Genomic DNA, 19,403 nt, shown 5'->3' with positions numbered 1-19,403 from the left:
TCAAAGCCCGGGGAACATGGGCTGACAGGCCGGCCTGTTGGCCTCCACGAAAATGCTACCTTTGAAGCAGTGAGGACTGCCATAGCCCTTGAGTATGGGAGGTACAGCGGGGCACTCTGAATATGGAACGTGCGGCCAGGAAGCCTCCAGCGTTGGATCCCGAGTCCAAGAGCAATCTGGGCTGTCCTGCGGGTCCAGATAAAGCATACCTGTCCCAACGGTGTGCCCGCCTGTTAGACCAGCCTACTTCCACAGTGCTCCCTCTCACAAATAACTAGTTTTCAGTTGGCCCTGCAGTTCTGGAGGCGAGGGGCTGAATCCCTGGTCCCATGGCTGTTTGAGCAGATTTTCGGCCAGAGAGCCCAACCAGCACAAGTGGGAAGCCCCATTTTCCCGAGGGACCAGGGAGGCAGTATCCCAGGCCAGATGAGAACGGTTTAGGATACCCTTGGGAACCAGGTGGCCTATGTCTGTGCCCCAGGTAGATTTGTTGGAAAGACACGTGGGAGGGCAGATGCAGCTCAAACATGGACAGAGCCAGGGCGAGGTCTTCAGGAAACACAGGACACTGGCTGGGAGTCAGCATCCCAGATGTCATGGCTTCACCACACTTCCAGAGCCTGTGGAGAGCACTGTCAAAACAGGCCCAAAGCTAAGGGGCAGGGAGGCCTGCTGGGATGTTTTCCTGTGACTCACCATGGCTTCCTGGCTTGTCCTTTCCCGCAAGTCGGGTTCCCTCCAACTGTACGGCTCCCTAGAGCCATGGGCAATCCACTCCTAATATGGGCTTGCTGCAGCCATCCAGCCCTTGCTCTTTCTGGTCTTTCACACAGAGGTGGGGGTGAGGCTGTGCCCCTTAAGCGGCATTCCTTGGGAACTGTGACCACGATCTCCCTCCATTTCAGCCCTGAGATGCTGCCCAAGAAGGAGGTCCCGGGACTGCTGTCCCGTGGGCCGCAGTCTGCCCGCTGCTGTCCCATCCCGCTTCTGTGATCCTCTGCAGACCTTCTGTGCACAGTGAGCTCTTGCATCCCGTCCTGCTAAACCATGGCATCTGACAGCCTAGCCTTGTCTCTCCCAGGGTGTGTTCTGTCGGGTTTGATGATGACATTGCATTTGGGCTGAAAGGAGTTTATGTCTTAAAAAACAGGCTCAATAGGATTATGCTGAGGCCCAGCCTAAGAGAGGGTGTCCCCAAAGGAGAATGGCAGTAGGCCATCCTGTCCAGGACCATCATATTGGGACTGGGAACTCACTTATAGCCCTGCAGGGGAGATGCTGTGGACCCACAGTTTTAGGCTCACCTTCAGGGCTGATCCTGACCCTTCCCTGATTTCAGTGTGCCCCACTCACAGTCATCCCCCCATCTGACCCTGTCGTGGTGACGAGAAGGCCCTCTTGCTCAGCCGCTTTCCTCTGCTTTTGCCATTCAGTGGGCTGCCCCTGCATAGAAGACGTTTGGGCCTTTGTGCTGAGAGGTGAGTGGCCTGCGGGCCTCCCGCACACATGATGGGCTCCATGGGGCCCCATGGGCTTAAGTGTCCTTGTGTCACATGAACGTATGTCAGGACACCTCGGCATCCCAGCATATTCAACTTTACTGTGCCTGAGAGCACTCCCTGGTCCTCAGTTTGGTTAATGGATCTTCGCTGTGCACCTGCTGTGGGGAGACCCTTGCAGGAAGGCGATGCCCACCTCCTACACAAATTCCCACCCTGATGCTCTGCAGGGTAAGAGAGAGAGATGCTGGTACAGATGGAGAAATTTAGCAGGCCACCAGGACTGCTGGCTTACAGAGGGACTTCTTGAGCTCAACTCAGTCAGTGTGTGGGCATCAAAGCCCGGGGACCTAGGGCCAGCAAGCAGGTTCTTTGGCCTCCAGAAAAACACTACCTCTTGAAGCAGTGAGGACTGCCATAGCCCTTGAGTCTGGGCATGCTCAGTGGGGCACTCTCCATCTGGAAATTGCAACCAGGAAACCTCCAACCTTGGATCCCAAGTACAAGATCAATCTGTGGTGTTCTGGGGGTTCAGAGGAAGTGTGCCTGTCCCAACGATGTGCCCGCCTGCTAGACCAGCCAACTTCCACAGTGCTCCCCCTCACAAATACGTAGTTTTCAGTTGGTCCTGTAGTTCTGGAGGCGATGGGCTCAATCCCGGATACCATGGAAGTTTGAACAGATGTTCGGCCAGAGAGCCCACCCAGCCCAAGTGGGAAGCTCCATTTTCCCCAGGGACTGGCAAGGCAGTGTCTCAGGCCAGATAATGAGGGTTTCAGGTACACTTGGGAACAAAGTGCCCCTTGTCGGTGCCCCAGGAAATTTTCTTGTTAATATACGTGGGAGGGCAGATGCAGCTCAAAGCTGGGTAGAGCCAGGGTGAGGTCTTCAGGAAACACAGGACACTGACTGGGAGTCAGCATCCCCGAGGTGGTGGCTTCACCCTGCTTCCACAGGCTCTGGCCAGTACTGTCAAAACAGGCCCAAAGCTAAGGTGCAGGGAGGCCTGCTGGGATGTTTTCCTGTGACTCACCATGGCTTCCTGGATTCACCTTTCCTGCAACTTTGGTTCCCTCCAATGTTATGGCTCTGTAGAGCCATGGGCAATCAATTCCTAATATGGGCTTACTGCAGGCCTCCAGACCTTGCTCTGGCTGCTCTTTCACACAGAGGTGCGGGTGAGGCTGTTCCCCTTAGGCAGCATACCTTGGGAACTGTGACCCTGATCTCCTTCCATTTCAGCCCTGAGATGCTGCCCAAGAAGGAGGTCCTGGGACTGCTGTCCCTTGGCCTGCACTCTGCCCACTGCTGGCCTGCCCCTCTTCTCTGATCCTCTCCAGACCTGCTGTGCACAGTAAGCTCTGGCATCCCATCGTGCTAAGCCATGGCAGCTGCCGGCGGAGCCATGTCTCTCCCAGGTTGTGTTCAGTCTGGGTCAATGATGACACTGCAATGGGGCTGAAAAGAGGTGATGTCTTAAAAAACAGGCTCAATAGGATTACGCTGAGGCCCAGCCTAAGGGAGGGTGGCGTCAGTGGAGATTGGCATCCAGCCATCCTGTCCAGGACAGTTGAACTGTGGCTGGGAGCCCACTAAGTGGCCCCACAGGGGAGATGCTGTGGACCCACAGTTGTAGGCGCACCTCCATGGCCTACTGTAACCCTTTCCTGGTTTTGGCATACCCCACTCACAATCATCCCCCAATCTGCCCCTGTCGTGGTGACAAGGAGCCCCTCTTGCTCAGTCACTTTCCTCTGCTTTTGCCTTTCAGTGGGCTGCCCCTGCGGAGAAGATGTTGGGGCCTTTGTGCTGAGAGGTGAGTGGATTGCGGGCCTCACACACTCATGATGGTTCCCTGTTGCTCCGTGGACTTAAGTGTCCTTGTGTCACAGGGGCTTAGGTCAGGACATCCGGTCATCAAATGTTATCAAGCTCAACTGTGCCTGAGAGCACCTTCCTGGTCTTCAGTTTGGTTAGTGGATCTTCACTGTGCAACTGCTGTGGGGAGACCTTTGCAGGAAGTTGATGCCCACCACCTTCCCTCCGTCCCGCCGTGCTGCTCTGCATGGTGACAGAGAGAGAGAGGCTGGCACAGATGGAGCCAGTTAGCAGGCCACCAGGACTGCTGGCTGACAGAGGGACTTCTTGAGCTCAACTCAGTCAGTGTGAGGGCATCAAATTCCAGGGACCTGGGGCTGACAGGCCAGCTCTTTGCCCTCCAGGAAAATGCTACCTCTTGAAGCAGCGAGAACTGCCATACCCCTAGAGTCTGGGCATGCTCAATTGGGTGCTCTCCATCTGGAAATTGCAGCCAGGATGCCTCCAGCCTTGGATCCTGAGTGCAAGACCAATCTGTGGTGTCCTAGGGATTCAGAGGAAGCCTGCCTGTCCCAAAAGTGTGCCCGCCTGCCAGACCAGCCAACTTCCACAGTGCTCCCTCTCACAAATACCTAGTTTTCAGTTGGCTCTGCAGTTCTTCAGACAAGTGTCTGAATCCCTGTTCCCATGGCCGTTTGAGCAGATATTCTGCCAGAGAGCCCAGCTAGTCCCAGTGGGAAGCCCCATTTTCCACAGGGACCTTCAAGGCAGTGTCCCAGACCAGATGAGGAGGGTTTTGGGTACACTTGGGAACCAGGTGGACCTTGTCTGTGCCCCTGGTAATTTTCTTGGGAAGACCTGTGAGAGGACAGATGCAGCTCGAAGCTGGACAGAGCCAGGGCGAGGTCTTCAGGAAACACAGGACACTGGCTGAGAGTCAGCATCCCAGATGTCATGGCTTCACCACACTTCCAGAGCCTGTGGAGAGCACTGTCAAAACAGGCCCAAAACTAAGGTGCAGGGAGGCCTGCTGGGATGTTTTCCTGTGACTCACCATGGCTTCCTGGCTTCTCCTTTCCCGCAACTCTGGTTCCCTTCAACTTGATGGCTCCATAGAGCCATGCTCAATCAATTCCTAATATTTGCTTACTGCAGACATCCAGCCCTTGCTTGGACTGGTCTTTCACACAGAGGTGCTGGTGAGGCTGTGCCCCTTAGGTGGCATTCCTTGGGAACTGGGACTCCGATCTCCCTCCATTCCAGCCCTGAGACTCTGCCCAAGAAGGAGGTGCCAGAACTACTGTCCCTTGGGCTGTGGTCTACCTGTTGCTGGCTCACCCCTCTTCTCTGGTCCTCTCCAGACCTGCTCTGCACAGTGAGCTCTGGCATCCCGTACTGGTAAGCCATGCTGCCAGCAGAGCCATGCCTCTCCCAGGTTGTGTTCAGTCTGGGTTGAGGATGACATTTCAATGGGGCTGAAAAGAGGTGATGTCTTGAAAAACAGGCTCAATAGAATTATGCTGAGGCCCAGCCTAAGGGAGGGTGGCACCAGAGGAGATTGGCAGCCAGCATCCTTTCCAGCACTGTCAAACTGTGCCTGGGAGCCCACTCACAGCCCTGCAGGGGAGATGCTCTGCACCCACCGTTTTAGGCGCACCTCCAGGGCCAACCGAGACTCTTCCCTGGTTTTGGTGCACACCACTCAGGATCATCCCCCAATCTGCCCCTGTCGCGGTGACGAGGAGCCTCTCTTGCTCTGCCCCTTTCCTCTGCCTTTGCCTTTCTGTGGGCTGCCCTTGTGGAGAAGAAGTCAGGGCTTTTGTGCTGAGAGATTAGTGGATTGCGTTCTTCTGACACACATGATGGGTTCCCTCGGGCACCATGGACTTAAGTGTCCTTGTGTCACAGGGGCGTAGGTCAGAACACCGGTCATTCCAGGTTATTGGGCTCAACTGTGCCCGACAGCACCTCCCTGGTCCTTGGTTTGGTTAGTGGATCTTCACTGTGCAACTGCTGTGGGGAGACTCTTGCAGGAAGGCAATGCCCACCTCCTTCCCACCTTCCTGACGTAATGCTCTGCAGGGTAAGAGAGAGAGAAAGACGCTTGCACAGATGGAACCAATTAGCAAGCCACCAGGTCTGCTGGCTGACAGAGGGACTTCTTCAGCTCCACTCCATTAGTGTGGGGGCATCAAAGCCCAGGGACCTGGGGCCAACAGGCTGGCTCTTTGGCCTCCAGGAAAATGCTACCTCTCAAAGCAGTGAGGACTGCATTTGCCCTTGAGTCTGGGCATGCTCAGTGGGGGGCTCTCCACCTGGAAATTGTGGCTGAGAAGCCTCCAACCTTTGATCCAACTCTATGGCTCCCTAGAGCCATGGGCAACTGAGTCCTAGTATCGGCTTCCTGCAGCCCTCCAGCCCTCGGTCTGGCTGGTGTTTCACACAGTGCTGCTGGTGAGGCTGTGCCCTTTAGACAGCAGTCCTTGGGAACTGCGACACTGATCTCCCTCCATTCCAGCCCTTAGATGCTGCCCAAGAATGGGATCCTGGGCCTGCTGCCCCATGGGCCGAGGTCTGCCCACTGCTGGCCCGCCCCTCTTCTCTGATCCTCTCCAGACCTGCTGTGCACATTGTTGTACCACGCCAGCCAGCAAATCACCAGTGGGACAAAGTCAGAGTTATAACTAAAAGGAGCTTATTCACATGCGTGGACTCCACTCTCTAGAAGAAGTGAAGCCCCGAAGCACAGGACAGTACAGGTTTATAGGAAACTCGAACAAAGAAGTTCAGGGAGAGGCCACTATGTCCTTCCACCAGCTGTGAAATATTTTTTCACACCTCACTTTTTCTCATCCCACCTATCTTGCCAAGATAGGGCCATCTGTAGCTACAGGGTTCAGTGGTTACAGGGAGGCATTGGACACCATCTGTTCCTAGGGAGCGACAAAGCATGTTTACAGAAGCAGAGCAAGCAGCTGTCTTGTGGGGAATTCCAGCACTCTATAAGGGGAGGGGTATGAGGGGAGTTTAATAACAGGCCAAGATGGCATTGCTTAGGTTTACTTTGGTCTCACATTCCCCACTGTTTTTCATACAGAATCAAACCTTTAATTTATCTCTGTCATTTTTTTTCAGGCAAGGGTTTATACATTTGTTTTAGAAACATAATAGTCAAGTTTAATAATCCTTGAACCACTGACAGCATTCCATACAGTAAGGTAGGCATTGTATGCAGCAACATGATAACAACAAACATGTGATTACAATTAAGACTACAAGAAAGAGCAGTTTTAAACATTGCATAGTAGGCAACCATTGAGTTAACCATTGAAAGATATCCCATCCTAATTTTTTATTATGTATTTTCTGTCAATTTTTCTAATTGTTTTATTTTTTCCTGAATCCCTGGGCTATTGACAGTCAGATTAAAACAACATATATTTTTTATTTTTTCACATCCTTGATGATGGAACTGGAGCAAGTAGTCTATTGCTGCCCTATTGCCTAGTATATGCTGTTGGTGTTTTTGTAACTCCTGATTAATTGGTGTCAAAGCAGAGGAGGTAGCATTTAGACCTTTGACCACCTTGCATGTCAATTTTCATACCACCTTTTCTGCACAAATTTCTATGGCGGGCTGAGCAAGCACAGATATTATCATAGGTATCATTTGAACATCTGTCAAGAGACCTACATCATCATCACATCCTGGTGCAGCATAGGGTGACCAACATTTAATTCTTTTGGGCACTATCAAATCAGTTCAATCTGGCAATATTATGGCCAATTGACTCAAGCAGCACTGGGCCTCAGACAAGTAGGCAGGGATATAAGTAAATGTTACTCTTTCACATGTATAAAACCATCCTGATGGTAAAGGCAAATGACCATCACTGTATATGAGTTTTTGTTTCTCATAACAGGTCATTTTTTAACCTTTTCAATCTTAGACATTTTGTAGTACAATTTTTATATATAGCACATTGTGTATTGTTTAACATAATCATCTGAAGTGTATATAACTTAATAGCACTTTTTGGTTTAGAATAAGAGGGGGGTCCCCTAATTGTAACTATCTTTATATGTAAGATTTTTTTCCTGGGATGTCTTTAAACAGAATATAAGGTTGTATCAGATCCAAGGGAGTGCACAGTGGGATGAGACAACTCCCTAATACATAATGTAAATTTATATCTACATTTAAACAGAACTCAGACAAATTGATTGTGCCAGCTGAATCCAAACATTACCAGTATGGTCCAATCATTTTTGGGGTAATATTGCCAATGTTCCAGAAAATATTAACAAGAAGGGGATGTATTTCCAACCTGTCCCAGTCTTAACTTTTTGTCACCTGGTTGATGAGTCTCCATTCTTTAGCAGCACCAGATCTCCAGGCAGAAGTTTATGATGGGTAACATCAGGTTGAGGGGCCCGTCTGGCCTCCTGAACTCAATTCCACAGTTTCTGTTGGATTACCTGGAGGGCTTTTAAAGAATTTAACAAAGTATGATTTTTACATTCTGATACATTTTTTATAAAAGAAGTGTACCTAGCCCACAAGAGGGCCAGCGGGAGGGGATCTGGCCAGCTTTTTTTAGTTTTTAAAACAAACCTAGTTAATTTTTTTTTTAAGGTTTGATTTATCTTTTCCACTTGCCCTGAACTTTGTGGCCAATAGGCACAATGAAGTTTTCAATCAATGTTAAGGGCCTTGGCCACCAATTGAGATAACTTAGCCATGAAGGCCGGGCCATTGTTGGACCCCAGAGTATGGGGGAGGCCAAATCAGGGGATGAGCTCCTGTAACAACTTTTTATTGACTATTGTAGCTGTCTCTCCTTTAGTCAGGAAGGCTTTTACCCATCCAGAGTAAGTATCTACCCAAACCAACAAGTACCTATATCCACGGCTGGGCTGGACTTCAGTAAAATCTAATTTTCAAAATTCCCCAGGATGCTCACCTCGGTGTCGGGTTCCCTTGCCTCCAGGTGTCCTCTTGGCATTTACCTGGGCACATGTCTGGCACCGAGCGCAAACATCCTGGACCATGGCAGCCAGCTTAGGAGTTAAAAACCTGGAACCTATGAATTGTCTGAGTTTTTTTTTCCTAGGTGGGTAAACTGATGTATTTGTTGAATTAGCTGTCAGCCAAGAGCCTGAGGCAAGCAGACTCGGCCATCAGGATGACTTCACCATCCATTTTTATCTTTTATAGCTCCCACCCGGGCATTTTGTTCCTCTTCCTCTGATGAGTAATGTGGCTTAGTCGGCAGCTTGGAAAAACCTTTAAAGAGCGTGGTGGGGGCTGTCCCCACTGGTTTTCTGGCAGCCAGTTTAGCAGCTAGATCAGCCTTTTGATTTTCTATGGCCTCTGGTGTGTCGGGCCTCTGGTGTCCCTTGCAATGTATTACAGCCACTGATTTAGGCTTCCATATGGCTTCTAGCAATGCCAGAATCTCATGTTTATTTTTGATGTCCTTTTCTCCTGACGTGAGTAGGCCCCGTTGTTTATATATCTCTCCATGAACATGTACAGTTGCAAAGGCATACCGACTATCTGTGTAGATGTTGACAACCTTTCCTTTACCCAGATTTAAGGCCTGAGTAAGAGTCACAAGTTTTGTTTGTTGGGCTGAAGTTCCAGAGCCCAGAGCAGCAGCCCACCATGTCAATTTCTGGCCATCTACCACTGCTGCCCCCACATACCTGACTCCTTGTTAGATGAAGCTGTTTTTTCCCATGAAGAATATCTCCTTAGGGTCTTTTAGGGGCACATCCCGCAAATCAGGTCTGGTCGAGGTTATGTCCTGGAGGGTCTCCTGGCTGTCATGTAGTGGGGTCTTCAGGTCTGAAGCATGCAGCAGGGTTGGGGGTTTAAGGTAGTGGGTTCTTTCTCTCTTTCTTTTTTTTGAGGGTGCACTCATTTCTCCATTGTCCAGTCTGTTTGCAATAAGCACATTGATCCCTTCCGAGCTTAGGCCTCAGGGGTCTCTCTGGCTTAGGTCTCCCAGTCTGTTTACTTGTCTCATAGTCTTTGAGAGCAGCAATAGTAACTTTTCCTAGCCACTTGGCGAATGCCTCTTCCGGGGAGTCCCGGTTGTCAAAAACCTTTTGTGCTATACTCAGGAGCTCAGACCTGTTTTTTCCCTCAAATCCTTCTAATCTCTGAAGTTTCTTTCTAATATCTGGGGATGACTGAGACACAAAAGCCAGATTTATCATGGCTGTGTTCTCTGGAGCATCAGGGTTAGTAGGTGTATAGACCCGATACACCTCTAGAAGGCGCTCCAGGAAAGCTGCGGGGGACTCTGTCTTATTCTGTTTTACCTCATTCACCTTAGCCAGATTAGTCAGCTTCCTAGCTACTTGGCGGAGTCCCTGCAAAAGGTGCTGGTGGTAACTGGCCAGATGTCTCCTACCTGTATCGGTGTTGGGGTCCCAGTCTGGTCAGCGGGTCGGCACCTCGGCCTCTGCTCTCTGAAGATAAGCCAGAGTGCTGGGACTGAGGTCTGGGTTTAGTCCCAGGGCCGCCTTAACAGTCTCTTGGAAAATCCAGTCCCGCTCCTCCATAGTGAAGAGGGTGTGGAGCAGCTGTCGGCAGTCATCCCAGGTGGGCTGATGAGTATGGAAAACAGACTCTAAAAGATAAATTAAAGCCTGGGTTTTTTCTGAAAAAGGGGGAACTTGACTTTTCCAATTATAAAGGTTACTGGTAGTAAAGGGAACATACACGAATCCACCACCTGGCTTGACCTGTTTTAAAGGAAGGACTGTGGATGTTACCTGACTAGTTGTCCCTTGTGACTCATAAGTTTGTCCCAATCAGGTATGAAGGGGAGACAGGGGTCAGATGGTGTGGTTGGGGCAGAGGGATTAGTGGGGGCAGAATCAGAAAGGGAGTCAGGGTCTTCTTCAGGTTATTCCTCCTGGGCCTGATATGGGGGTGGGCGAGGCTGGAAGTCATCCTTGTCCCATGGAGCCTGGAAAACTTTACATTTTTAAAAGAGGCTTAGCAACAAACACATCTGTCCTCTCCTGGGAACTCTGCCAGCAGAGGAAATGATGGCAGACCTTATTTTCACTAAATCTAGATGACTGGGAGACTCTCAGACAGGGAAGAAAGGGGGAGGGTCCTCCACCAGGTCCATCCACACATCAATGTAAGGGAACTGATCAGGGTGATGGGGCCTTCCCTTTCCCATAACCCAATTCCAAACCTGTTGGGTAGTCTGAATGTTAAAACTTTTTACATTTGGCCATCCCACACTGAACAATGGCCACTCTAATTGACACAGGGTCTGGAGTTTTCTTTTTGAGAACTTGATGCCGAATTCATCTGCTTTCTGTGGGGTATAAATTTGAGAGAAATGTTGTGAAACACATTTAAGGGGGGTGGGGGGTGGGGGTAGATTGTCTGGTTCCCATGGCTCACTGTAGAACAAAACTGAAAGCAAAAGGCACACAGAGCAAGCTGACAGACAACAGACAACAGATATACAAATATTTAGACAAGCTATACCCACAGATATTTAGACAGACAAACCAGACCCCAGGGTAAACTGACCAGAAGGCTTCCCATCGTCATGATGAAGCCCTAGGTGGGGGAATTACTGTAGCATCCAACTTCCCTTTTGTCCTCTTTTGGATCCACTGACTGACAACTGAGAATCATAAGATTCTTACCTGACCTCTGGAAGTTTTCCAGATAAACTCCCTTTAGGATGGCTGGAACAACCCAAATTCTCTGCTTGGGGCCCAAGCTCCCAGGGCCCTGATCAAATGGTCAGGGTGACCTCCCTGGGCCTCTCTCAGGCCACAGCAGCATGAGACAGGGGCCATCCACCAGACAGAAGTCACCGAGTGATGGTGATCTTGCTGGGGCCTCCAGAACTGTTGTGCCACGCCAGCCAGGAAATCGCCAAACACCGGGACAAAGACAGAGTTATAACTAAAAGGAGTTCATTCACGCACATGGACTCCACTGTCAAGGAGAAGTGAAGCCCCCAAGCAGGGGACAGTACAGGTTTATAGGAAACTCGAACAAAGAAGTTCAGGGAGAGGCCACTATGTCCTTCAGCCAGCTGTGAAATATTTTTTCACACCCCACTTTTTCTCATCCCACCTATCTTGCCAAGATAGGGCCATCTGTAGCTACAGGGTTCAGTGGTTACAGGGAGGCATTGGACACCATCTATTCCTGGGGAGTGACAAAGCATGTTTACAGAAGCAGAGCAAGCAGCTATCTTGTGGGGAATTCCAGCACTCTATAAGGGGAGGGGTATGAGGGGAGTTTAATCACAGGCCAAGATGGCATTGCTTAGGTTCATTTTGGTCTCACACACAGTGAGCTCCAGCATCCCGTCCTGGTAAGCTGTGGCAGCTGCCAGCGGAGCCATGTCTCTTCCAGGTTGTGTTCAGTCTGGGTCGATGATGACACTGCAATGGGGCTGAAGAGAGGTGATGACTTAAGAAACAGGCTCAATAGGATTATTCTGAGGTCCAGCCTAAGGGAGGGTGGCACCAGAGGAGATTGGCAGCCAGCCATCTGATCCAGGATGGTCGATCTGCAGCTGGGAACCCACTCACAGCCCAGTAGGGGAGATGCTGTGGACCCACAGTTGTAGGCGCACCTCCAGGGCTGACCGAGACCCTTCCCTGGTTTCAGCACACCCCACTCATGATCATCCCCTAATCTGCCCCTGTCGCGGTGACAAGGAGGCCCTCTTGCTCAGCCCCTTTCCTCTGCTTTTGCCTTTCAGTGGGCTGCCCCTGTGGAGAAGAAGCTGGGGCCTTTGTGGTGAGAGGTGAGTGGACTGCGGGCCTCCCACACACATGATGGGTTCCCTGGGCGCTGTGGACATAAATGTCCTTGTGTCACAGGGGCGTAGGTCAGGACACCCGGGCATCCCAGGTTATTGGGCTCAAGTGTGCCTGAGAGCACCTCCCTGGTCCTCGGTTTGGGTAGTGGATCTTCACTGTGCAACTGCTGTGGGGAGACCCTTGCAGGAAGCTGATGCCCACCTCCTTCCCAACTTCCCACCCTGCTGCTCTGCAGGGTAAGAGAGAGAGAGAGACACTGGCACAGATGGAGCCAGTTAGGCAGCCAGGTCTGCTGGCTGACAGAGGGACTTCTTGAGCTCAACTCAGTCAGTGAGGGGGCATCAAAGCCCAGGGACCTGGGGCCGACAGGCCAGCTCTTTGGCCTCCAGAAAAACGGTACCTCTTGAAGCTGTCAGGACTGCTGTAGCCCTTGAGTCTGGGCATGCTCAGTGGGGCACTGTCCACCTGAAAATTGTGGCCAGGAAGCCTCCAGCCTTGGATCCCAAGTACAAGTCCCATCTGAGGTGTCCCAGGGGTTCAGAGGAAGCATGCCTGTCCCAACGGTGTGCCCACCAGCTAGACCAGCTAACTTCCACAGTGCTCCCTCCCACAAATACCTAGTTATCAGGTGGCCCTGTAGTTCTGGAGGTGAGGGGCCGAATCCCTGGTCCCATGGCAGCTTGAGCAGATGTTCAGCCAGAGAGCACAACCAGCCCCAGTGGGAAGCCCCATTTTCCCCAGGGGCTGGCAAGGCAGTGTCCCAAGCCAGATGAGGAGGGTTTCAGGGACACTTGGGAACCAGGTGCCCCTTGTCCATGCCCCAGGAAGTTTTCTTGGGATGACTCGTGGGAGGGCAGATGCAGCTTGAAGCTGGACAGAGCCAGGGCGAGGTCTTCAGGAAACACAGGACACTGGCTGGGAGTCAGCATCCCAGATGTGGTGGCTTCTCTCCAGCTTCCACAGGGTGTGGCCAGCACTGTCAAAATAGGCCCAACTGAAAGGTGCAGGGAGGCCTGCTGGAATGTTTTCCTGCGACTCACCATGGCTTCTTGGCTTCTTCTTTCCCATGATGTGGGTTCCCTCCAACTCTATAGTTCCCTAGAGCCATGGGCAATCATGTCCTAATATGGGCTTCCTGCAGGCCTCCAGGCCTCACTCTGGCTGGTCTTTCACACAGAGGTGGGGGTGAGGCTGTGCCCCTTATGCAGCACTCCTTGGGTACTGTGACCCCGATCTCCCTCCATTCCAGCCCTGAGACACTGCCCAAGAAGGAGGTCCTGGGCTTGCTGTCACAGGGGCTGCGGTCTGCCAGCTGCTGGCCCGCCCCTCTTCTCTGATCTTCTCCAGACCTGCTGTGCACAGTGAGCTCTGGCATCCTGTCCTGGTAAGCCATGGCAGCTGCCAGCAGAGCCATGTCTCTCCCAGGATGTGTTCAGTCTGGGTTGATGATGACACTGCAATGGGACTAAAGAGAGGTGATGTCTTAAAAAACAGGCTCAATAGGATTATGCTGAGGCCCAGCCTAAGGGAGGGTGGCACCAGAGGAGATTGGCAGCCGGCCATCCTGTCCAGGACAGTCGAACTGTGGCTGGGAGCCCACTAAGTGCCCTGCAGGGGAGATGCTGTGGACCCACAGTTTCAGGTGCACTTCCAGTGATGACCGAGACCCTTCCCTGGTTTCGGCGTGCCCCACTCATGATCATCCCCTTATCTCTCCCTGTCATGGTGACAAGGAGGCCCTCTTGCTTAGCCCCTTTCCTCTGCTCTTGCCTTTCAGTGTGTTGCTCCTGCAGAGAAGAAGTTGGTGCCATTGTGCTGAGAGGCAAATGGACTGCGGGCCTCCCACACACATGATGGGTTCCCTGGGGTGCTGTGGACATAAGTGTCCTTGTGTCACAGGGGTGTAGGTCAGGACACCCGGGCATCCCAGGGTATCGGGCTCAACTGTGCCCAAGAGCACCTCGATGGTCCTTGGTTTGGGTAGTGGATCTTCACTGTGCAACTGCTGTGGGGAGACCCTTGCAGGAAGCCGATGCCCACCTCCTTCCCACCTTCCCGCCCTGCTGCTTTGCAGGGTGAGAGAGAGGAGAGAGAGAGAGAGAGAGAGAGAGAGAGAGAGAGAGAGAGAGAGAGAGAGAGAGAGAGAGAGAGAGAGAGAGAGAGAGAGAGAGAGACTCTGGCACAGATGGAGCCAGTTAGCAGGCCTCCAGGACTTCTGGCTGACAGAGGGACTTCTTGAGCTCAACTCAGCCAGTGTGGGGGCATCAAAGGCCAGGGACCTGGGGCTGACAGACTGGCTCTTTGGTCTCCAGGAAAATGCTACCTCTTGAGTTTTCAGAGGTGCCAGAGCCCATGAGTCTGTGCATGTTCAGTGGGGCACTCTCTGTTGAGCACTTGCCGCCAGGTAGCAGCCAGCCTTTGACCCCATGTCACAGTCCCCTCTGGGATGTTTTGCACTTTCAGGCAGAGTGTGGGTTTCCCTCGGTGTGCCCGTCAGCCAGATTGTCTTGTTTGTTGGTTCCTTCCTGCACATACTTGCCTTTCCCTTTGCCCTCAGGCTTTCCACAGAGGCGCAGAATCCCCAGTTATTCATCATCGTGGTCCACTCTCTTGGAGCCCACTGTTTAGCTCTTTCGTCTAGGATTTCCCTTTTTCTGGAATGTTACAGAGCTCCTTTATGCTCTTTTATTTTTTTCCTTCTAGTGGTGTAAATTACAGTTTTGGCCAGCATGAAATTTTCAGTGTAGTGTATTTTCCTCTCCTTTATGTTCATATTTGGCCCCTTTCAAATATTATCCACTCTAATTTTGATTTTCTTTTTCTTGGAGAATATCCTCTACATAGTTTAATCATATCTTGTGTTTCTTCCCTCATGTCTCTGACACTGAATCGAGGTTATTTGTGTGCTTTCATATTCTCCTAGTTATTAAGGTTTTTCTTGGTGTTAGCAGTACTTTAGACCCCTTCTTATCTCTGTGCTTAGGAAACACAGTGCATTTTGTTCTCTTGTCCATGCCTCAGGCTCAGTGTCATGTTTTGTCACTTTGCTGGATCCTGCTTTCTTTATGGATGTTGGAGTTGCCCAAGTGCACATGCATGGGGATGTCTCAGGTCTCTGTTGCATCCAGCTTGTGTATGGGTTCAGCCCCACCTCTTTATTCCCCATACTGAATGACTTCTGATTTTCCTGTCATCAAACCATGTTGATTGGGAGGTATGTTTTTCTTTTCAGTGCTTTTATGCTTCCCAATGATTGCATTTCATCTGGTACTCTGGTGTGTGTTTTGTCATTGCTCATTCCCATGTAGCAGTGTCTGAACCCTTTTTACTGTTTGGATACTTGTATGGGCATATTTTGCCCATGAAATATACTCCCTGTGCTCTGTTTCTCGGAATTTGCCTTTTGTGCTGACTCATTGTGATGTGCGTGTGGATCTATGGTGAGCGTTTCTGTACTCCTTGTGGCCTGGGTGGCTCTCACATGCGTGCCCTTGGCATGCCACTGCCTCTAGGCCTCAGGAAGACAGGGAACTTGGGAAGCCTCATTTGTTCTGGGTGGATTTGTTTACCTTTGTAATCTCTGTCCCTTTGTCTGTCATGTGGATTGAAGGACCTGCCTTCCTCCCGAAGGGGGCAGTGTTCCTAGACCTCTGTCCTTATTTACTGGTGAGGTAGAGGCATTCTGAGTGTTTGTCTATGCCATATCAACCCCATTCTCTGGGGGTGGATCCTTGTATGATGGGGCTGCTCAGCACCTCTGTAACTGCAGTTTGTTCTGTCTCTGGTCACTCATCCACTAACCATGTGCCTGTCAAGATCCCAGCTCCTCATCTGCTCACCCTGTGTGAGCCATTGCCAGGGCATTGTACAGATGTGGAAATGGACCCCTATGTTGGGATGTTTCTGAAATATACCTAGACTATGAGCCCCCATAGTCGATTCCAAGGCTGGAGAGCTGTGGTCTGAGGGGAATGTGTAGAGGTCTTCACCCATACGTGCTGGATATTTGGCTTTTGTGTGTTTCTGAGATGTAGATGGATGGAGAGGAAGATGGTCTTGTGAAAGCAAATGACTCTATGACCCCACATTAATAGCTGCTGGGCCTGAACCTGCACAGAATGCCTGGGCTCTTGTACCATTCCAAAACTAAAGATTGTGTCATTCGCAGATGTGCAGATGTTCATGGCTTCCCATGCAGTGTCTTTTGTTTTCAGTGGCCAAGAACAATGGGCAAGGCTCCTGGTCCTTTGTAATTCTTCTACTCTTCCAGATAAACAGTGGTATACTCCTTCCTTGGGACTCAGTACCTTAACATCTCCTGCGACCTAGGTCAAATTCTCAGTGAAGAATGCTATTTGAGGGTTGTTTGACACAGACCTTTCCCCATAGACATGTCTTAATTACCGACATATTTACTTATTTTCTGTTTAAAATCAAGCATACATGCAATTAATGCACTCAGGGGTCTGTTGCAAAAGAATAGTGAGTTCAATGCCACCATGGGATACATAGTAAGTTTTTGTCTCAATAAAACAAAAACAAATGAAAACAAATTACTTCCCATTTTCTTGGAGCTGCTATAATTCATTTGGTTTTGTAATGGTCTTTCCCCCCCCCCTTTTTTTTAACCATATCATCTTATTTTATGTTTGTATGTTGGCCTAATCATCACTGTGCTTCCTAGTATAAGTTCTTACATTTGGGAGTTACTAATCTAATGGCTTTCACACTCACGTGAAAAGTATAATTTTTTTTCCAGTTTCTCAGAATCCATACTGTGACTTTTTAAAAAAGCTATTATTTGTTGCTCCAAAAACAGGAGAGTCCATAATCACCTTGAATACAAGCTTTTTGTTTTTGTTATTCCAGTTTCCTGTTAGGTTGATATATCTGAGACATGAAGGAGAAAATGAACATGGCTTATTGGCCACAGACTTTAATGTCTCTTCCACTTGCAGAGTGGATATCCATGCCTTTCTATTGTCTTTTTTGTATGTGGTTTTTGTTTTGTTGTTTGTTTGTTTGTTTGTTTGTTTGAGACAGGATCTCACTATGTAGTTCATGCTGGCCCTGAATTCACTGTGTAGCCCTAGATTCTCCTCCTCCTTTATGGGAACATCATTCTTACATGGGTTGTATCTCTAGGAGTCCTCATAAGTTCTGGGAGTGAAATTGTAAAAACAACTGCTACTTCTGTCAGGGAAAGAATCAACATGACCATTTTGAAATATATCCAGAGAAACACGTTTCTCTTAACAAGTGCAAACATCAAAAGAAATTATTTACCTGGAGTCTAACTAATTTGGATTTTATCACAATGAACTGACCTGAGGAAGCGATATGCCCAACTCCAGCCTACTGTGGTCTTCTCCATGGGGAAATGAGAATACTCAATCCAGCCCACTGTACCCTAGAGTGTGAGTGAAGGGAAATACTTAAGTATAGCCCCTCCTCCCAGCCTTTCAATCTCTCTAAGTGGGTGTGGGAGAAGCTGATAAGCCCCTTTGATGATCATAGTCCAAAAGCATAGGCTGGTTAACAGATTTATACATAATAGCAGAAATATAGAAAGCTTTCCTCAACATCTGGGCTCCTTTATAATAATGGGAATACAATGGAAAGACTTGTATACTTCAGATATTTAAGAAGTCTGTAGCAAAACCCAAGGACAACAAAAAAGATAAGAACAGGCTGGGGATGTAGCTCAGTGGTGCCACCACCTGCCTTGCAAGTGCAAGGTCCCGAGTTTGATCCCCAGTACCAAAAAAAAAAAAAAAAAGATAAGGACAAGAACACCAGAGGACATTTTAGCTATGAAAGAGCTCTTGAAAACAGTAAATATAGCCTAATCCTTAGTCACATAAACATAATACACAATCTAGTTGACTTAGTCATTTTACCTAGTATATCATTGTGCCTTCAACAGCAATAAAAATAAAATACAAGGCATACAAAGACAAAATTAAAACACACACTTACAGACCAAGCATCTGTGTCAGGTTCAAATATAGTATACTCCAGAATCATTGGAATGGTTATGCCATATGAATATAAAACAAGATGATAAATATGTTAAGGGATCTAAAAGAGAAAATGACCAATATTCAAGAACATATAAGTAATGTAGGCAGAGTGATAGAAATTCTAAGACTCAAAAGTAAAAGCTAGAGGTAAAAAACACCATAGAAAAATGGCGAACTCCTTTAATGTGCTCATTAATATACTGGAGATGGCTAAAGATTCAGGAAACTTGAAAAAATATCAATAGGAACTTCCCAAACTGAAATACAAAGAAAGAAAAGGAATAAAAAAGAAATGACTATTCAAGAACTATGAGACAATTACAGTAGGTGTGACCAGTGCACAATGGGAACACCAGAAACAAAGACAAAAAGAAGAAATATTTAACACAATAATGAGTAAGAATTTCTGCTGTATCTAAATGTGGACAGCAAGATGATCCCTCAGGAATAGTGTGTTTGGGAGCAAGGTTGGAATGCCTGCTTTGGTGCTGTTCCAATGTCTCTTCTTTAACCCCCTCCCTGCCCTAGAGCACACTGGTCACAACCACTGCTCATTCCTGTAATTCACTGAGCCACAGCTCTCTGTCTGGTGGCAGGTTCCTGTTTAAAACTTATGACGATCAAACCAACATTGCAGAAAGTATCCAAAATAATCATATAGAAAGTGAGGCTAACATTGCTAAAGAAACTAAAGGAGAGAATATCTCTAACTGCATGAGTAGTAAAACAAAAGGGAAAAATAATCAACAATGGAAAAATAATGTAAAGATAGGATTCAGTAAATACCTCAGTGTAAGTGGTCTTAACTCTAATCAAAAGTCAGAGTTGCAAATTAAAAAGCAAATCCCAACTGTATGTTTCCTACAAGAGACACAGCTCATCCACAAAGAAACAGACTGAAAACAGGAGCCTGAAGGCAAGCAGGACTAGCTATCCTATTTGCAGACAAAGTGGACTTCAACCCAAAACTGATCAAGAAACAAAGCAGGTCACTATATCCTGGTAAAGGGAACAATTCAGCAGAAAGAAATAACAATTGTAAATATATATGCACCAGAGGCTGGTATACCCAATTTCATAAGACACATATTACTAGGCATAGAAGGTCAGACAAACAACAATGCAGTCATAATGAAGGACTTCAATACCCTACTCTCACAATTAGGTCAACAAAGGGGTAGGGGTGTTGGGAGGGGAAGGGGAAAGGAAAGGAGGGAAAGGAAACATTATGAGTAAAGAA

At 48.9% G+C, this 19,403-nt stretch overlaps 5 non-coding genes across 5 annotated transcripts; all 5 read left to right on the top strand.

Moving 5' to 3' along the window:
* Positions 1-1,094: 1,094 nt before the first annotated feature.
* LOC147824777 (small nucleolar RNA SNORD115) lies at positions 1,095-1,175 on the top strand. The gene has a single exon (XR_015441845.1). It is a non-coding gene; the product is annotated as a small nucleolar RNA SNORD115 (small nucleolar RNA).
* A 1,756-nt stretch (positions 1,176-2,931) lies between these two features.
* On the top strand, positions 2,932-3,011 carry LOC147824776 (small nucleolar RNA SNORD115). Its single transcript, XR_015441886.1, has one exon. It is a non-coding gene; the product is annotated as a small nucleolar RNA SNORD115 (small nucleolar RNA).
* Positions 3,012-4,766: 1,755 nt separating this feature from the next.
* On the top strand, positions 4,767-4,846 carry LOC147824775 (small nucleolar RNA SNORD115). Its single transcript, XR_015441844.1, has one exon. It is a non-coding gene; the product is annotated as a small nucleolar RNA SNORD115 (small nucleolar RNA).
* Positions 4,847-11,741: 6,895 nt separating this feature from the next.
* LOC147824774 (small nucleolar RNA SNORD115) lies at positions 11,742-11,821 on the top strand. Its single transcript, XR_015441843.1, has one exon. It is a non-coding gene; the product is annotated as a small nucleolar RNA SNORD115 (small nucleolar RNA).
* A 1,758-nt stretch (positions 11,822-13,579) lies between these two features.
* LOC147824773 (small nucleolar RNA SNORD115) lies at positions 13,580-13,659 on the top strand. Its single transcript, XR_015441841.1, has one exon. It is a non-coding gene; the product is annotated as a small nucleolar RNA SNORD115 (small nucleolar RNA).
* The last annotated feature ends 5,744 nt before the right edge of the window (positions 13,660-19,403 follow it).

The sequence above is a fragment of the Heterocephalus glaber genome, unplaced genomic scaffold, assembly GCF_053883595.1.
Source record: "Heterocephalus glaber isolate CG9 unplaced genomic scaffold, H.glaber_assembly_v1.0 deba00001531, whole genome shotgun sequence".
NCBI classification, from domain to species: domain Eukaryota; kingdom Metazoa; phylum Chordata; class Mammalia; order Rodentia; family Bathyergidae; genus Heterocephalus; species Heterocephalus glaber.
The sequence above is the reverse complement of the archived record's forward strand: the minus strand, read 5'-3'. Positions and strand labels throughout refer to the sequence as shown.